Source organism: Panthera tigris, chromosome D1 (genome assembly GCF_018350195.1).
Source record: "Panthera tigris isolate Pti1 chromosome D1, P.tigris_Pti1_mat1.1, whole genome shotgun sequence".
Taxonomy (NCBI): Eukaryota; Metazoa; Chordata; class Mammalia; order Carnivora; family Felidae; genus Panthera; species Panthera tigris.
In genome coordinates, this window is record NC_056669.1 from 26,646,812 (window position 1) to 26,665,679 (window position 18,868).

Here is an 18,868-nt window from a genome sequence, read left to right on the forward strand (position 1 = left end):
CATAAATTTACCATACGACTCAGCAATTCTGCTGCTAGGCACTTATCCAAGAGAAATGAAAACATATGTCCACACAAGGACTCGTGTGTGAATGTTCACAGCAATATTATTCATGAGTGAACCACAAAAGCAGTGTGCTAAGTGAAAGAAGCCACACACAAAAAAGAATCACGTATTCTATAAGTCCAATTGCATGAGGAAAGGCAAATCCAGAAAAGACAAACCTATAAAGACGTAAAGAAGGTTAGAGTGGCGGGGGTCTGGGGGAGGACGGTGGGAGAGTTACTGCAAGTGGCATGGAGGATCTTTGGGGAGTGATGGACATGCTCTAAAATCGGATTGTGGTAGTGGATGCACAATTCTGTAAATTTACTAAAAGTCATTGAAAATACACTTAAAATGTGGAATTTTAGGGGCACCTGGGTGGCTCAGGAGGTTGAGCATCCAACTTCGGCTTGGGTCATGATCTCACGGTTTGTGGGTCCGAGCCCCACGTCGGGCTCTGTGCTGACAGTTCAGAGCCTGGAGCCTGCTTTGGATTCTGTGTGTCCCTCTCTCTCTGCCATCTCCTCTCATCTCCTCTCGTGCTCTGTCTCTCTCTCTCAAAAATAAAAAAAAATATTTTAAAAAAATGAGCATTTCTCTAAAAAATGTAGAATTGTATAGTATATAAATTATACATCAATAAGTCTGTTTTTTTATATGAAATTTATTGTCAAATTGGTTTCCATACAACACCCAGTGCTCCTCCCAACAGGTGCCCTCCTCAATGCCCATCACCCACTTTCCCCTCCCTCCCACCCCCCACCAACCCTCAGTAATAAGTCTGTTTTAATAAACCTACCAGGCATGTGATATTCAGTACTATAATAAATCACTAACATTTAATAAACATCTATTGGTAAGCTACCTTTTTTCTATTGGTAAGATTAAATTTTTTTTTAATATATACATTTTTAAGTAATCTCTACATCCAGCATGAGGCTCGAACTCACAACCCTGAAATCCAGAGACGCATGCTCCACAGATTGAGCCAGCCAGGTGTCAGTAAGCTTCTTTAAATACATTTCATGTCCCAGCTCAATTTAACTCTTACTTCTTTTTTCTTTAAAAAGTTGTTTTAATGTTTGTTGTTGTTGTTGTTGTTGTTGTTGTTGTCTTTGAGATCGAGAGACAGAGCATGAGTGGGGGAAGGACAGAGAGAGAACAAGACGCAGAATCTGAAGCAGGCTCCAGGCTCTAAGCTGTCAGCACAGAGCCCAACATGGGGCTCCAACTCACGAACCATGAGATCATGACCTGGGCCAAAGTCAGATGCTTAACTGACTGAGCCACCCAGGTGCCCCATTTCTTTCCTTCTTTCTTTTTTTTAATGTTTATTATTTATTTTGAGAGAGAGAGAGAGAGAGAGCAAGCAGGGGAGGAGCACAGCAAGAATCCCAAGCAGGGATGTCTCTGCCAGCTGTCTCTGATCCCAAGCTGTCTCTGCCAGCACAGAGCCTGATATGGGCCTCATCCTCATGAACCATAAGATCATGACCTGAGCTGAAACCAAGAATTGGACACTTAACCAACTGAGCCACCCAGGGACCCCAAGTCTTATTTCTAAGTCACATTTATTTTTATTTTTATTTTAAGGGTATTTATTTATTTTGAGAGAGAGAAACAGAGCATGTGAGTTGGGGAGGGACGGAGAGAGAGAAAGAGAATCCCAAGCAGGCTCTGCACTGCCAGCACAGTGTCTGACTTGGGGCTCGAACCCACGAACCATGAGATCATAACCTGAGGTGAGATCGCGACCTGAGCTGAAATCAAGAGTTGGACACTTAACTGACTGAGCCACCCAGGCTCATATATATATGAGCCCCAAGGCACATTTGTAAGTTTCACAAAGTTTCACTGTTTCAAATACCACTTTCACTATTTTTCCATGTCCACTTACATCTGCATAATTATCAACCAAATATTTTTCTTTAAACAAATTACTTTTTGAAAACCTTATATAAGGCCATCTAAAAATAAAACATTCTCTTGCTATGGCGAGTGGAAAATCCATTATCACTTGTCATAAATAAAAAATTCTGTGAGAATAAACACAAGAAAAGCCAAATGGCCTTAGTTTGCAGACAGATGTTGCCTAAAGAAGCCTTGCTCTCTCTGCTTGGAAAAGGAGCCTGAAAATGTAGAGAGGTGACTTTGACATACTAACACCAACAGAGAATTTCTCCTTGATGTAATCAGAACCTGCGACTGGGATCCCAGGCTGAGAACAAAGGAGGTTTTTTGTGCCCCAACCTTCTGTACAGAGTTGAAAACAATAAAGTCCAGATACCTTCTCAGGGCTTATCAGGAGGCCCCTGAGCCTGCTTCTGCTACTTTATCATTATGTCCCTATATGTCCATAAAAGCAGATGCCTGGAGAGAGGGGCTGGAGGAAATCAGTCCTGACTTCTCAGGCATGGTCAGGTATGACGTACGATGACTAGGCAGTTCAGGAATGCTACTGCCTTGAGGCAGTGAGGGTCTTGAGAGAATCAGTCACAGAAACCACGGAAGAGGAAGAAAGGAGTGGGTATCTCCCCTCCTCACTGAGGTTGGAATCAGTCTCCCTGGCCTGAGCTGCTATGCCAGCACGGGGTGTGGAGACAGAGGCCTTGGAGGAGGCTGGGTGGACCCTCCTGGAGCTGGATGTGTACACGACCCTAGTTGAGACCCTTGGGAATGGGAGATGGGGGACGGTTGAAGTGGTTCAGGCCGAGTGAGCCTCTGATGTCCAGGAATGATGTAGGCCGCACTGAAGCGCTCACCCTCACGCTAATGTGAGAACCAGAATTTGGATACTGGAACAAAGGGGCATCCGTAACCAGTAAGTTTTAGCCAGAGAGGCAAGGCAGCCAGAAGGTCAGACATCATTTAAGGGAGACACATTTCTCCCCTCTCCTTTCTTTCACAAAATAATGGGAAAAGAGATTCGGTTGAGCATGGCAGAAGGGGAAAAATAAAACATTTCATGTTTGTTCTCCACTTGATTCAGACTGTTCAATAAACTGAGTAGAGAGGAATTCAAACAACTGAAAAAGACCTCACTTTAAGACTCTGCCATTCAACTAACACCCATACTGTAACATATAAAAATATATGTCGCACCTGGGTGACTCAGTCGGTTACTTCAGCTTGGGTCATGATCTCACGGTTCGTGAGTTTGAGCCCCTAGTTGGGCTCTGTGCTGACAGCTCAGAGCCTGGAGCCTCCTTCAGATTCTGTGTCTCCCTCTCTCTCTGCCCCTCCCCTGCTTGCACTCTCAATCTCTCTCTCTCTCTCTCTCTCTCTCTCTCTCTCTCTCTCAAAAATAAATAAACATTAAAAAAATTTTTTTTTAATTATCTTTGTAGGGCACCTGGGTGGCTCAAACAGTTATGCATCTGACTCTTGATTTCGGCTCAGGTCATGATTTCATGGTTCGTGAGTTTGAGTCCCATGTTGGGCTCTGTGCTGACAGTGTGGAGTCTGCTTGGGATTTTCTCTCTGCCCCTTCCCCACTCATGCACCTGCTCTTACTCTCTCTCTCAAAAATAAATAAACATTTAAAAATGAAATAAAATTTTAAAAATGTTGGTACTTCCTATATTTGGGAAAACACTGCTCTAGGGAAATGCAGTGTTACCTTCTGTCCCACCCAATAGCCCTAGGGTCGCCCACTGGGACGCTGAAAATGTGGAAGAATATCTAAGCCACGTCTCTCAATCTTCCTAAACCTTGGCCTATCCTTTCCGAGCTATGGACATCTGGGGCAAAATTTGGGAACACGACATACCTGACCAAAATGATTATTTTTCTCTTCACCCCCATCCCCCATTCTGTTTTTCTCAATTGCTCTAATTTTCTTCCCTCTTAGTGACTTCTCAGCTCTCACCATTCTTTAGTCAGTAAGGGAGAATTCTGCCCAGCATTTTTTACCCTACCTGGTGGTTCTTGGGGCTAACTGAAAACCCAGGATTCTAGCTTCCCAAGAAACTACAGGGGCATCTGGGTAGCTCCGTTGGTTGAGTGTCTGACTTCAGCTTGGGTCATGATCTCTTGGTTTGTGGGTTCGAGCCCCGCGTTGGGCTCTGTGCTGACAGCTCAGAGCCTGGAGCCTGCTTCAGATTCTATGTCTCCCTCTCTCTCTGTCCCTCCCAGCTTGTACTCTGCCTGTCTCTCAAAAATAAATAAACGTTAAAAAAAAAAACCCAAAAATCTACAGCAGGCAAATTATTCTCCAAAACTCCTGGCTGCAAAAGCCAGGGTGTGAGGGCAGGTTCTTCCTTTTGTTACCTATTTAGCCTTGGACAAGTACCTGAACTTCTTGAATTACGTTGCTTTATTTGTTAAATGGGCTTAATAGTAACATTTCCTTCCCAGCTTGTTTTGAAACTCAGATGAAGGAACTTGGAGCTTACACCTTCCAATTGCTAAAAAATGTTACTTTTCATTACTGTGGTGGTGGTTTTTATATTTATTTTTTATTTTTTAAAGTGTATCTATTTAGAGAGAGAGAGCATGTGTGCCAGCGGGGGATGGGCAGAGAGAAAGAGAATCTCAAGCAGGTTCTGAGCTTGAGTCAGTCTGTGTCCACGTGGGGCTTGGGCTCAGGAACCATGAAATCATGACCTGAGCCCAAATCAAGAGTCAGATGCTTAACTGACTGAGCCACCCAGCAGTCTGTTGTGGGTTTTACTGTTTATTTAGTTTTGAGGGAGAGAGAGACAGAGTGTGAGAGGGAGAGGGGCAGAGAGAGGGAGGCACAGAATCTAAATCAGGCTCCAGGCTTTGAGCTGTCAGCACAGAATCTGATGCAGGGCTCGAACCCACAAATCATGAGATCACGACCTGAGCCGAAGTCTGACACTTACCCAACTGAGCCACCCAGGTGCCCAATCGTGGTGGCTTTTAATGGAGCACTAAAAAAAAATAATTTATCTAATTAAGGAAGGCATGTATATTTCAACATCTCTTGGAAACATAAAAGTGAATGAAAAGAGTGATTTGTAGAAACATATGCAATGTAATTCATTGTAAATTTTATTTCTCTAGTTTTATTGAAATACAATGGACGTGTAACACTATGTAAGTGTAAAGTGTAGAGTCTTATGATTTGATACACTTATATGTGGTGAAATGATTACCACAATAGGGTTGGTTAACACATTCCTCACTTCACCTCGCAATCACCATTTCTTTTTTGTGATAAGTACATTTAGGACCTATTCTCTTAACAACTTTCAAGTATACAATACAGTGTTTAAAAAAAATTTTTTTTAATGTTTATTTATTTTGGAGAGAGAGAGACAGAGTGCGAGCAGGGGAGGGGCAGACAGAGAGGGAGACACAGAATCTGAAGCAGGCTCCAGGTTCTGAGTTGTCAGCACAGAGCCTGATAGGGGGCTCAAACGCAAGAACTATGAGATCATGACCTGAGCTGAAGTAAGACACTTAAATGACTGAGCCATCCAGGCACCCCTACAATATTTTTAACTATTGTTAACAGTCACCATGAACTTATTAACCTTATAACTGGAAGCTTGTATCTTTTGACCAACATTTCCCCACTTCCCCCCTCTTCCCCAAACCCTGGCAATCAGCATTCTGGTTTTTTTTTTAATTTTTTTTAACGTTTTTTTATTTTTGAGACAGAGAGAGACAGAGCATGAAGGGGGGAGGGTCAGAGAGAGAGGGAGACACAGAATCTGAGACAGGCTCCAGGTTCCGAGCTGTCAGCAAAGAGCCTGACGTGGGGCTCAAACTCACGGACGGCGAGATCATGACCTGAGCCAAAGTCGGATGCTCAACTGACTGAGCCACCCAGGTGCCCCTCAGCATTCTGTTTTTAAAAGTTATGACTTTTCAATTTAATTTTATTATTTTTTAAGTATGACTTTTTTAGGTTCCATACATAGGTAAGACCATGCAGTATTTTTCTTTCTCTGTCTGATTTATTTTACTTAAGATAATGTCTTCAAGGTGTATACGTAGTGTCACAAAAGACAGGATTTTCTTCTTAAGGACTGAATCATATTCCATTACATTTAATTACCACATTTTCTTGATCTATTGATCTGTAGATAGGCTCTTAGGTTGTTTCCATGTCTTGGCTATAGAGAATAATGCTGCAATGAACATGGGGGTGGTATAGATCTCTTTTTGAGTAGTGATTTCATTTCCTTTAGACATGTACTCAGAAGTGGGATTGCTGGATCCAGATATGGTAGTTCTGTTTTTAATTTTTTGAGGAACCTCCGTACTGTTTTCCACAGGGACTGCACCATTTTACATTCCCACCAATAGGATTCCCTTTTCTCCACGTCCTGGACAACATTTGTTATCTCTTATCTTTTTGATGATAACTATTGTAACAAGTATGAGGTGATATCTCAGTGTGGTTTTGATTTGCATTTCCCAGGTGATGAATGATGTTGAGCATCTTTTCGTGTACCTCTTGGACATTCTATATGTCTTCTTTGAAGAACATTGTGAATTCTAAAACACAGAAAACAGTGCTATATGTTGTTCATGAATATATACATATATAGAAAAAGTACTTCAAATATGTGGGGAAACATATTATACTCCTACTTATGGTTCTTCTCGGGAGAAAGAGGAAGTGGGACTGGGGACGGGGACTCGGGGGACTTTACCTGTAGCTATAGTGTTTTATTTTATTTATTTTTTAAATGTCTTATTTTATTTTTGAGAGAGGGTTTGGGAGAGGGACAGAGAGAGAAGGAGACACAGAATCTGAAGCAGGCTCCAGGCTCCGAGCTGTCAGCACAGAACCCAACAGGAGGCTGGAAATCACAAACCCCGAGATCGTGACCTGAGCCGAAGTTGAACGCTTAACCTACTACTGAGCCACCCACGTGTCCTGTATTTTATTTTATTTTTAAAAGAAAGAAATATTCAAATCAAATACACCAAATTGTGAACAACTGTTCAACTGGATGGTAGGCACATGAATGTTTATGATATTATTCTCTGTGCTTTTCTCTTTTGTTTTTTTTTTTTTAAATGTTTATTTATTTTTGAGACAGAGAGAGACAGAGCACGAGCAGGGAAGGGGCAGAGAGAGAGGGAGACACAGAATGTGAAGCAGGCTCCAGGCTCTGAGCTGTCAGCACTGAGCCCGACGTAGGGCTCGAACTCACGAACTGTGAGATCATGACCTGAGCCGAAGTCGGACACTTAACCGACTGAGCCATCCAGGCGCCCCTGTGCTTTCCTCTTTTGAAGAAAAAACTTCTTTTCTTAAAAAAATGTTATAGCTCAATGCTGAAAATCTGGAGAAAACAAAAGGATAAAGGCAATAACAATAGCAAAAACCTAGCTAAAATAACCACTGCCAATATTGATTGGTTTATATATCTCCCATCTTTTTTATTCATCATACAAATGCAGTTTAAGTCCAATTGGATCATTTTATTTTGTGATACCCAAGTCACCTGCTGGCAGCTGGGTTGGACTGCCTTTGGCCTAGGTGTCAAACAACAGGTCTTATATAAATAAAACCCTCCCTACCACCCCTTTATTATTGAAGCTTCTGGTTTATACCATTGCCCTTTACAAAAGATCTGTTGTGTAGTGTGTAAATATTTAATGTAATCCACATCCACTCAGGCTTGCTGGGTGTATTTCATTTATATTTCACCGTGTTACATAATGCCAAATTCATCTGCCAATTCACTCCATTCAGTTCAGAGGGGGAAAAAAAGCAAAATAGGGTTTTGGTGTTGTATAGATACCACATGTTCAAGTGATCAACTACATTTTTCTTTTTTATCTACTTGGTTTAGGATTGTATATGTGAATAGTACAGTAATTCTGTCCACTATAGCAGCTACCAGCTACTAGCTACATGTGCCTATTTAAGTTTAGAAAAACTAAACAAAAATTTTCATTTCTGTTCCTCAGTCACACTAGGCAGGTTTTCATGTGCTCAACAGTCACATGTGGCTAGTGGCTTCTGTGTTGGACGGCACGTATACAGAACACGTCCATACCTCAGAAAGAGCCGTTGGACAGAGCTGGTCTGGAATTATGTTGCAGCTGTGGTCATTTCCTGCACTTTCCAGTTTCCCACTTCCATCTTCCTGGTTTCAAAAATCTTCTGCATGTGCAACTCTGGGTGAGGAAACTGGATAGTACATGAATGACAAAGGCAGAGCTAGCTAATTAGAGCCCTTGCCGCTCTTCCCTGGAGACTGCTATTTTTGGGAAGCCGCTTAGGCTTTCTGTCCTGCATCTCTGAGAGTTTCTTTTTCTTTCTTTCCATTTTTTTTTTTTTTTTTTGAGAGAGAGAGAGAGAGAGGGCGCAAGTGAGGGAGGGGCAGAGAGAGAGAGAGAATCCCAGGGGAGGAAGAGGGAGAAAGGAGAGAGAAGCAGGGCTCCCCCTAAGCGGGGCTTGTGTTTTTACGGGAAGTGAGAAGCGGGGCTCAAGCTCACCCTGGGCTCACGCTCACCCGATGTGGGGCTTGAACTCACGAACCATGACATCATGACCTGAACTGAAGTCAGATGCTTAACAATTGAGCCACCCAGGTGCCCCGTAAGATTTTCAAATAAAGATCTTACCAAGAAACAGAAGAAACCCATCCAGGTAAGGCTCCTTTTTATGTTTATTTGTGAAAGAGAGTTTAAGGATTGGAGACGAATGTAATAGGTAACCCAGTTTTGCCCTTGGACAAACTTCTAGTCGCTGTATCTATCTCTTTCTTAGAAAGCAGATTAATGATCAACTAACTAATAGAGGCAGAGTATGGAGAACAGGAAATTGGCCAATATGTTTTCAATAACTCCGTAAGGCCCATAAGTGGGTACAACTCAGGTGACTCTTATTTCTGTAGAGGACATGCCCTATTGACAGGGTAGCAAGATAAATTTGCATCCGCTAATCTTTGAACCCAAGAGAAATAGTTAGCAAATGAAAGTTCTGGTGAATGTTTCTTTTGAAAATTCATGAGAAGATTTTTCTTACAATTCTTTCCATTGTTTCTGTGAGTTCACCTGGTGCAGCATGATTTAACCTTTCATTGAGTTTGTTCTCCCTCTGTATTTTTCCATTTGGCTTTCACAGAAGGGTGCTCCATGGCTATTCTTGAATGACTCAATATACCATTTAAACTTTAAATCACCACATTTTATTAGAACACTTATAAAGTATTTATTATTTCAATTAATAAAAGTATGTCCTTTGTGATAATTGCCTTGGGCCATGAGTACAAAGTTAAAAACACTCAGAAAGTTATGTAAAACCATAAAAGCCTTCAACTGATGATAAAGGTGCACTTTGAGCATTCAACCATTTTAAATTATTTTAAAGCAGTTTTCACAAAATACTCCCTTATGGAGAAGCCAGCTGAAGAAAGATAAATGTTGGTCCAAACTCTGAAGGAAGTCAGATGAGGGGCTTTACCCAGATTGGAGTGGGAAGGAAGCTATATAAACAAGGGTCCTCCATGATGAGGCCTCTGTGGTTTTCCGTTCCCTCTTTCCTGGATGGAATTTGGGACGTGTCTGTGGATGTGCCCTGCCAGATCTCAGACTGCTGCAGCCCTACAGAGGGAAAGAGGCAGTCACTAGGGTAACCAAGTCTCAAACCACTTAGGTCTTTAATAGACACAGTCAACACTTAAAATTCTTCTTAGAAGCAAATAGGCAGGTTGTTCAAACCCTCCAAGATGAATTCAATTTCATACTTTCAGAGTTTCGGAGGTAAAGGAAATAAATCTGATGAGTTTCAATTTAATTTTGCGCATCTTCCCTGGAATGCTATGCAAATATTAGCAAGGTGTATTGCCACCATTGACTTTTCTTCAATTCACTAGAGGCTAATCATCACTCCCAGCTCCTCGCCTTTGCCTCTTTCAGTAACAATAATGAGCTTGCAAAGAGGATTTGAGAAGCTTTTTTAATTTTAATCAGCCACACAGAGTTCTTAGTTACAAATGATTGCACTTCTTTTTGAGCATATTATTTAGGGCAATGCTCAGACCACTTGGACAAGTATAGCCACATGCTTATAAAAGAAGCATATTCCTAGGCTCCACCTGATACTCAGTGACTCAGAATCTTTGGGGAGAGGTGCTAAGAATCTGCATTTGAATCTGCATCTTCCATGATTCTTGCGTTAAAATTTAAGATTGAAAGGATGGGAGATAAAGAGTTTCTCTGCATTTCACTATGAAGAAACAACATGAGTCAGAAATTCAGCTAAATCTCTCAACCAGAACAAAGGGAAATTAATAATTGAGAAATAACTCTAGGCAAAGAGCCTAAGTAGAAAAACTCTAAAGCTGTAAGTACATCTAAGGAGTCCAATGACTTGGCAATACCTTAGTGATCATAGGTGTCTCATTTTGCAAGCTAATTCTGGTCTCATGTATCCTGTTCTATTGGTCGAGTCTACCCACAAGTATCTGTCTCCTCTTTATTTCCATTTCTCAATTTGCAAAATGAGAAACAGAAATTTCTGTCTTATATACCACATAATGTTTTTGTAAAGATGTGCCCAATGAGATAAAATATGTCAAAGCAGTTTTCAAATTATAAAGTGCTTTACAAACATTATTAAGTTGAGGGAATGGTGAACTATATTATTCTTTTATTGACCAATTCCTTGTCATTTTGGAAAAATCCAATACTAATTCAATCTTCTCTTTTGCAAATTAGGGTTATATCTTTGAATCATGAGTGAACTATATTATGGCACAATCAATTCATTCATTGTTTGTCTTTGCAAGTGAGTTAACCATAAGGTAATTTACACCGCTTATGGAGATACTCAGATAAGATGTGTTACTTGCGGCTCATCATAGATGTAGACAAAATTTAAATCTTCATCCCCTTTACCATTCTTCATTTTGTTTCTTTTCTTTTTTGCTGTCCACTTGAATGATCTATTTGGTTTATTAAAAGGTACCATATTTGCAAGAATAAAATTCAAAAGGTATATAAATCTATAATATAAAAAGTCTCTTTAACTCTCGATCTCCCATTCATCTAATTCCCACCTACTCTTTGTGAGTAATCACTATCATTGATTTCTTGTGTCTACTTCCAGAGATTGTCTTTATGCATACACAAATAGATATAAATATAGCTGTCATATATATATGATATAAATATATCATCCCTCCTATTCCTTCTTTTTAAAGATTTTTTAAAATTTATTTTGAGAGAGAGAGAGAGACAGAAAGAGAGAGAGATATCAAGAGTTGGACGCTTAACTGACTATGCCACCCAGGAGCCTCTTTAAAAATTTTATTTTTGAGTAATCTCTACACCCAACATGGGACTCGAACTCATAATCCTGAGATCAAGAGTTGCATGCCCCACCTACTAAGCCAGCCAGGCACCCCATCTCCTTTTACTATAAAAAATTAAGAAAAAAAAATTAAGGTTTATTTATTTTTGAAAGAGAGAGAGAGAGAATGAGCAGGGGAGGGGCAGAGAGAGAAGGAGACACAGAATCCAAAGCAGGCCCCAGGCTCTGAGCTGTCAGCACAGAGCTGGATGCGGGGCTTAAACTCATGAACTGTGAGATCATGACCTAAGCCAAAGTTGGATGCTTAATCGACTGAGCCACCCAGATGCCCTTCCTTTTACTTTTTAACATGATAGCAGCATTATTCATACACTGTTCAGCACTTGCTTGTTTCACTTAACATATGTCTTAGAGCTCCTTCCATAATACAATATGAAGAATTTTCTCAATCTTTTTTACAGCTACAATAAATACAATTGTATAGTTGTGCTATAATTCATCAAACCAGTCTCACATTGATGAACTTTTAGGTGGATTCCAATCTTTTGTCACTGTGTGTGTGTGTGTGTGTGTGTGTATGTGTGTATATATATATATGTGTATATATATATATATATATATAAAGTTTATTTATAATTAAAGCTTATTTATTTATTTTGAGAGAGAGAATGAGAGAGAGTGAGGGAGGGGCAGAGGGGGGGGGGGGAGAGAGAGAGAGAGAGAGAGAGAGAGAGAGAATCCTAGCAGGCTCCATGCCTTCAGTACGGAGCCAGATGTGGGGCTTGATCCCATGAACTGCAAGATCATGATCTGAGCTGAAATTAAGAGTCCAATGCTCAACTGACTGAGCCACCTGGGCACCCCAATCTTTTGTCATTATGAATAATGCTGTAATGAATAAACTTGAACATTTACTATTTCCCATTTGTGTGAGTATATCTGGATGACAAATTCCATATGGCTTACTCTCTAGCCTATGAATGTTTCGGTTGATTTTTTTGGGACTATACCCAAGTTGTGCACATCTTTCTTCAATTAGGGAAAACAAAATTGTGCACAATACTCTAAGAATAATCTTCCTGATGCTGAACATAGCAGGATTGCCTTTTCTCTCTTTTGTTTTTGCAAATCAGATCTGTCAGAATTGTAAACCTATTTATTTATTTATTAATAAACTTTAATGTTTATTCATTTTTTGAGAGACAGGGCACGAGCGGGGGAGGGACAGAGAGGGCTTTCAGCCTCTGGGCTTTCAGCACAGAGTCCCACACGGGGCTCAAATACATAAGCTGTGAGATCATGGCCTGAGCTGAAGTTGGAGGTTTAACCAACTGAGCCACCCAGCTGCCCTTAAACCCATTTTTCTTAAATGGCCCAACAACGGTTCTAAAAACTAGTTTATTAAAAAGAGGGGTGGGGTACCCAGGTGGGTCAGTCACTTGAGCGTCTGACTTCGGCTCAGGTCGAGATCTCACTATTCATGTTTGGATCCCCACGTCCGGCTTTGTGCTGACAGTGAGTAGCCCACTTTGGATCCTGTCTCCCTCTCTCTGCCCCTCCCTCCTTCATGCTCTCTCAAAAATAAAAAATAAAAAGAAAGAAAAATTAAGAAAATGGGGGTGCCTGGGTGGCTCAGTCCGTTGAGTCCCACTCTTGATTCCGGCTCAGGTCATGATCTCATGGTTCATGGCTTGGAGCCCTGAGTTGGGCTCTATGTTGACAGCATAGAGCCTGCTTGGGATTCTGTCTCCCTCTCTGTCTGCCCTTCCCCTGCTTGCACTCTCTCTCTCAAAATAAATAAATAAACATTTAAAAAAATGACCTGACATTGTTGAGGAATATTCACTATCTAAGCAATGTGATTTCTGGTTATTTTGCTGCTTTGATTAAGGTCAGGTTTGCCCAATCTGCAATAATGAAAGCAATTATGAACAAGGGGTAGAATGGGAAAATAGTATTTTAACTGTCAAGTAGGTATGGTCTGACTTAAAATATTTCATCTCATTATCTGATCGTACATCTCAATTTTACCTTTAGAAAATATAATCACTACAGAAATATAAAATACCTTTGGCTCAGGAATTGGGTAGCTATAGCCTATTCATGTTTAAAGTGCCAGCAATTGCTTGAGAGTTTCCAGTTTTCCTTAATGTTGATTAATGCTCAGCGATTCAAAGTGACTTAGTGGCAGACAAAAATAGCTACTAACTCGGGAAATTTTGAGGTATTTATTCAGCATGCACAAGGCCAGTCTTACTGCATTAGTTTTTGATAAGAAATGGAGTTTAAATAATGGAAAGCCACAGACAATCCCCAAAATTCACTTTATTTTTTTCCTCTTTATTTTTTTAACTCACCTTGCTTTTTATTTTTTATTTTTAAAGTGTTTATTTTTTGAGAGAGAGGGCATGAGTGGGTGGGAGGTGGGTAGAGAGAGAGAGAGAGCATGAACAGGAGAGGGGCAGAGAAAGAGGAAGAGAGAGAATTCTGAGCAGGCTCCACGATGTCAGCGCAGAGCCCAACTTGGGGCTCCAACCCACAGACCATGAGATCATGACCTGAGCCGAAATCAAGAGTTGGGCACTTAACTGACTGAGCCACCTAGGCACCCCCCCCAAAGTTTGCTTTAACTGATTGTCTCACCATGATTTTCTCTATCTTATCTATCTCTTTCTTTTCCTCATGCCTCAATTTCCTTTTGCCAGGATTTCTCAAACAGGGGTAAAATTGACTTAAAAAAAAAACATATTCTGGGGCACCCGGGTGGCTCAGTCAGTTAAGCAACTGACTTCGGCTCAAGTCATATCTCATGGTTCATGAGTTCAAGCCCCGCATCAAGCTCTGCACTGAGAGTGTGGATCCTGCTTGAGGTTCTCTGTCTCTCCCTTTCTCTCTGCTCCTCTCCCTCTCTTAAAATAAATAAACAAATAAACTTAAAAAAAAATCCTTAGAGGGTGCCTGACTGACTCAGTTGGTAGAGCATGAGACTCTTGTTTTCAGGATCATGACTTTGAGCCCCACACTGGGCATAGAAATTACTTAATAAATAAAAAGTTCAAAAAAATAAAGGGGCTATTTCTTAAAAGAAAAAAGCAGCATCTATCTATATCTATCTATCTATCTATCTATCTATCTATCCTTGGGGTGTCTGGCTAGCCTGTCTGGCTCAATTGGTAGAGCATGTGACTCTTGATATTGAGGTCATGAGTTCAGGCCCTACACTGGGCTTAGAACTTAAAAAAAAAAAAAAAAAAAAAAAAAATATATATATATATATATATATATATATCTCCTTGTATTCCTCAAAGGAATGGCTGAAAAGAGAGTTAGCAGTTTGAGAAACTAAGAAGTCATGAATAACACATAAAGTAGATGGATGGCTGAGAACTGACTTTGACTTTCATCAGATACCTCTGAACTCAAATGAGAATTGGCTTATAACATAGCTGAATGATAAAAAAAAAACAGAATTTAGAATTATACAGCCCAAAAATTTTTACAAAGAACTAAGCAAATGGTATGACGAAGAAGTAGATAGAAAGCCACTATTGACTTATTCTTGAAAGTAAGAATTCGCAGACCTATCTGCACCCTTTGTTACTGTAATTTCAACCTCATAGATCCTGAAAACTTCAACCTTAATCTATCTAGGGCAGCAGCCAAGAGCAAAAGATTAAAAACAACCACTACAAGAAAAACTTCCCTTGCAAGGATGAGTTATTGCCGCATACATCAGGCTTTACAACTTGAAACAGTTACAGTCTTTTTATTTGGTGATGTTAACTTGATTTTGTGTTTTCCAAGTACCACTTACGCACACCAAATAGGTCAGTTGATACATTTGCTTTATACTTTACCTCTCTATGCACTTCAGTGTAAATAATTTTTTCTTTAATTCTTTTTTAAAGTTTATTTATTTATTTTGAGAGAGAGACGGACAGAAAGAGAGACAAAGAGAGAGAGCACGAGCAGGGGAGGGGCAGAGAGAGGGAGAGAGAGAAGCCCAAGCAGGCTCCACACTGTCAATGCAGAGCCCAATGCAGGGCTCAAACCCATGAACCTGAGCCAAAACCAAGAGTTGGACACTCAACCGACTGCACCACGCAGGTGCCCCTGCATAATTTCTATCAGATCTGAAAGATTGCGTACAGAGTCAAATCTCAATGTTTCAAGTAGCAGTTCTAAAGCATTTTTAAATTATTTGTATCAGCTATTCAGTCCTGTCTGCTTTTCACAAGCTCTTCCTTTAGGGGCGCCCTCTTGCTCTTCAGGTTCACCCCTGGATACTCTTTGGTATGCGTTACAAGGGAAAAAAAGTATTTTTCTCACGACACCACAATACTATTTTTGCATCTAACAAATGTAACAAAACTCCTCAAGATGAATCTTCATTTCATAATAGTTTATCACGGCTGTATAATTTAGTGTGTACCTACCATCAAAGTACAGGTGGTACAACCCTGGTTTTCTGAAAAGATCTGGAACAAATCTGGTCGTTCCAAGATTAGAAACATCTGAAGGCATGACAGTAGCTTTACTCTCTACATGGTGATTAGCTCCCTGTCTGGTCTGTGACCCATCCCAAAGAGGGGTGAAACCTAGTTTGCTATGGCATATCTGGACACAACTCAAGTCCTCAGCAGCCTCCATCATGTAAAATGTAACGAGGGATTTAAAGGCTGATTTAGAATACGTTTCTGGACTACTGCATGCAGAACCCTTTTTATCTCAAAATAGTACACACATCATCAAAAGTCCCTGTAGGGCAGGCATCCAGGAGCTGCTTTGAATGCTGCTGACTGTGCTTTTAAGGAGGTGTGCCAGAAAATGTGATCAGGAACCACTTCTCATAAAAAGTCAGTAGACACAGAGCCACATTAAGGTGCCTCCAGAATTTGGATACCACGGTACCTCTTGCAGAGAAAGCTACTGAAAGTCAGCATTTCCATACTAAGCAGCCATCCGCTTGAATAGTGTTGTGGGTGAAAAGATGGGAAAAACTCACTTCCAACAAATGAACAGTAAAATATTTGGTGTTGTTTAAGCAATCTCTGTCTAGTCTAGTCCTTAAGAAAGAGTTCTGGAAAGAGGGAGACCTCGGTTCAAACCCTGTTGTTTCTACCTATTCTCAATGTAACTTGGAACAAATTTTCCAGTCTTCTTAAGCCGCGGAGAGTTGTTGTATTAAATTAAAAACTAAATGGGGGCGCCTGGGTGGCGCAGTCGGTTAAGCGTCCGACTTCAGCCAGGTCACGATCTCGCGGTCCCTGAGTTCGAGCCCCGCGTCGGGCTCTGGGCTGATGGCTCGGAGCGTGGAGCCTGTTTCCGATTCTGTGTCTCCCTCTCTCTCTGCCCCTCCCCCGTTCATGCTCTGTCTCTCTCTGTCTCAAAAATAAATAAACGTTTAAAAAAAAAATTAAAAAAAAAAACTAAATGAAGTGATTGTCAATTTTTCATATACCTTGATATTTGGAAAGAATGTTCTCAAATGGTATTCAGTAGTCTAGTCTCCTTAAAATCTGAACCCCATTGTCAATTAATGTACTATCTCTTAGATCTACAAAAAGCAATCTCTTGGATTTGGTTATCTTAAGATAGTACTTTAAGGGTTCAGAAAAGATCAAATTTCTGATCTACAGAACAGAGAACTACCGTATGACCCAGAAATTCTACTTTTAGGTATATGCCCAAGAGAAAAACACATATCCACCCAAAAACTTGTACACAAATGTTCATAAAAGCATTATTCATAATGACCAAAATCTGGAAACAATCTAATATCCATCAACTGATTAATGGATAAGTAGTATACATGTATAATGGAATATTATTTGGCAATAAAAAGGAATGAGGTATAATACAGGCTGCAACATGGTTGACCTTGAAACCAGACACAAAAGACCACATTTTTTTTTTTTTTTAAAGACCACATGTTTTAAGATTCCATGTATGTGAGGGGCACCTGGGTGGCTCAATCAGTTAACTGTCTGACTTCGGCTCAGGTCATGATCTCATGGTTCGTGGATTCGAGATCCACATCAGGCTCTGTGCTGACAACTCAGAGCCTGAAGCCTGCTTTGGATTCTGTGTCTCCCTCTCTCTCTGCTCCTCCCCCACTCATGCTCTGTCTCTCTCGTTCTCAAAAATAAATAAACATTTAAAAGAATTAAAAAAGAAAAGATTCCATGTGTATAAAATGTCTTAAAAAGACAAATCTATAGGTATCGAAAGTAGATTAGTGGTTGCCTAAGGCTGGGGGAAGGGATTCTGGGGGGGGAAAAGAGTGAACACTAATGGGTTCAGTGTTTCTTTTTGGTGTAATAAAAATGTTCTAAAATTGTGGTAATAGCTGCACAAATCTATAAATATACTAAAAAACCATTGAATTGTACACTGTAAATGGCTGACTTGTATGGTAGGTGAATTACATCTCAGTAAAGCTGTTATACAAAAAAAAACAGGACAAAACAGCAAACAAAAAACCAAGAATAGGCTTTGGAGTCTGCTTCTTGACACTCTTATTCTGTGAGGCTCTGCCTGAGAAATCAGCTGGGTTCCCTCTCTCTGACATTTCTTAATTGAAACAACAAACAACCAAATAAGCCAAAGAAGAAGATGTCATATTAGCTTGTCCTACATCTTATCTTCAACTCAAAGGTTTTCAAGTTATTTTATTTTATTTTATTTTATTTCATTTTATTTCTAAATGTTTATTTTGTTCTTAAGAGAGGCAGAGACAGAGACAGAGACAGAGACAGAGCATGAGCAGAGGAGGGGCAGAAAGAGAGGGAGACACAGAATGGGAAGCAGCCTCTAGATTCTGAGCAGTCTAAGCCCGATGTGGGGCTTGAACTCACAAGCCATGAGATCATGATCACGGCTCGTGAGTTCAAGCCCTGAGCCAAAGTTGGACCATCAACCGACTGAGCAACCCAGGGGCCCCAGTTTTCAAGTAATTTTATTTTATTTATTTATTTAATTTTTAATTTTAATTTTTTTAAAATTTACATCCAAATTAGTTAGCATATAGTGCAACAATGATTTCAGGAGTAGATTCCCTAGTGTCCCTTACCCATTTAGCCCATCCCCCCTCCCACAACCCCTCCAGTAACCCTCAGTTTGTTCTCCATATTTATGAGTGTCTTTTGTTTTGTCCTCCTCCCTGTTTCTATATTATTTTTGTTTCCCTTCCCTTATGTTCATCTGTTTTGTCTCTTAAAGTCCTCATATGAGTGAAGTCATATAATATTTGTCTTTCTGTGACTTATTTCACTTAGCATAATACCCTCCAGTTCCATCCATGTAGTTGCAAATGGCAAGATTTCATTCTTTTTGATTGCTGAGTAATACTCCATTGTGTGTATATATATATATATATATATATATATATATATATATATCACATCTTCTTTATCCATTCATCCATCAATGGACATTTGGGCTCTTTCCATACTTTGGCTATTGTTGATAGTGCTGCTATAACCATGGGGGTGCATGTGTCCCTTCAAAACATCACACCTGGATCCCTTGGATGAATGCCTAGTAGTGCAATTGCTGAGTGATAGGGTAGTT